The following is a 1938-nucleotide window of genomic DNA, read 5'->3' on the forward strand; positions in this document are numbered from 1 at the left end:
GAGAGAGAGAGAGAGATCAAACACATAGCTACTGGTACATACCCTCAGCCCCGAGGGAGAACTACTCCCTCCTCGTCATGGAGCACACCGGGATGATGAAGATGGCCACCGGAGAGGGATTCCTCCTCCGGCAGGGTGCCGGAACGGGTCTAGATTGGCTTTCGGTGGCTACGGAGGCTTCTGGCGGCGGAACTCCCGATCTATTGTGCTCCCCGATCGTTTTAGGGTATATGGAGATATATAGGCGGAAGAAGTATGTCGGGGGAGGCACGAGGGGCCCACGAGGGTGGAGGGCGCGCCCAGGGGGGTGGGCGCCCCCTGCCTCATGGCTTCCTCGTTGATCCCCTGACGTGCACTCCAAGTCTCCTGTATTGCTTTCTTTCCAAAAATAACTTTTCTGAAGGTTTCATTCCGTTTGGACTCCATTTGATATTCCTTTTCTTCGAAACCCTATAATAGGCAAAAAAAACAGCAATTCTGGGTTGGGCCTTCGGTTAATAGGTTAGTCCCAAAAATAATATAAAAGTGGATAATAAAGCCCAATAATGTCCAAACAGTAGATAATATAGCATGGAGCAATCAAAAATTATAGATACGTTGGAGACGTATCAAGTATCCCCAAGCTTAATTCCTGCTCGTCCTCAAGTAGGTAAATGATAAAAACAGAATTTTTGACGCGGAGTGCTACTTGGCATAATTTTAATGTAATTCTTCTTAATTGTGGTATGAATATTCAGATCCGAAAGATTCAAGATAAAAGTTCATATTGACATAAAAATAATAATACTTCAAGCATACTAACTAAGCAATTATGTCTTCTCAAAATAACATGGCCAAAGAAATTTCATCCCTACAAAATCATATAGTTTAGTCATGCTCCATTTTCGTCACACAAGAATGCTCTCATCATGCACAACCCCGATGACAAGCCAAGCAATTGTTTCATACTTTAGTAATCTCAAAACTATAAACTTTCATGCAATATATGAGCGCGAGCCATGGATATAGCACTATGGGTGGAATAGAATATGATGGGGGTTATGTGGAGAAGACAAATAAAAGGAGAAAGTCTCACATCAACGAGGCTAATCAATGGGCTATGGAGATGCCCATCGATTGATGTTAATGCAAGGAGTAGGGATTGCCATGCAACGGATGCACTAGAGCTATAAATGTATGAAATCTCAACAAAAGAAACTAAGTGGGTGTGCATCCAACTTGCTTGCTCACGAAGACCTGGGGCACTTGACGAGGCCCATTGTTGGAATATACAAGCCAAGTTCTATAATGAAAAATTCCCACTAGTAAATGAAAGTGACAAAACAAGAGACTCTCTATCATAAAGATCATGGTGCTACTTTGAAGCACAAGTGTGGAAAAAGGATAGTAGCATTGTCCCTTTTGTATTTTTTTATTTGGCCTTTCTTTTTTTGGCCTTTTTTGCATTTCTCTTTTTTTGGGACAATGCTCTATTAATGATGATCATCACACTTCTATTTATTTACAACTCAAAGATTACAACTCGATACTAGAACAAGATATGACTCTATATGAATGCCTCTGGCGGTGTACCAGGATTGCGATGAATCAAGAGCGACATGTATGAAATATTATGAATGGTGGCTTTGCCACAAATACGATGTCAACTACATGATCATGCAAAGCAATATGACAACGATGATGCATGTCATAATAAACGGAACGGTGGAAAGTTGCATGGCAATATATCTCGGAATGGCTATGGAAATGCCATAATAGGTAGGTATGGTGGCTGTTTTGAGGAAGATATAAGGAGGTTTATGTGTGAAAGAGCGTATCATATCACGGGGTTTGGATGCACCGGCGAAGTTTGCACCTACTCTCAATGTGAGAAAGGGCAATGCACGGTACTGAAGAGGCTAGCAATGATGGAAGGGTAAGAGTGTGTATAATCCATGG

This window comes from Triticum urartu, chromosome 4 (assembly GCF_003073215.2).
Source record: "Triticum urartu cultivar G1812 chromosome 4, Tu2.1, whole genome shotgun sequence".
Classification (NCBI taxonomy): domain Eukaryota; kingdom Viridiplantae; phylum Streptophyta; class Magnoliopsida; order Poales; family Poaceae; genus Triticum; species Triticum urartu.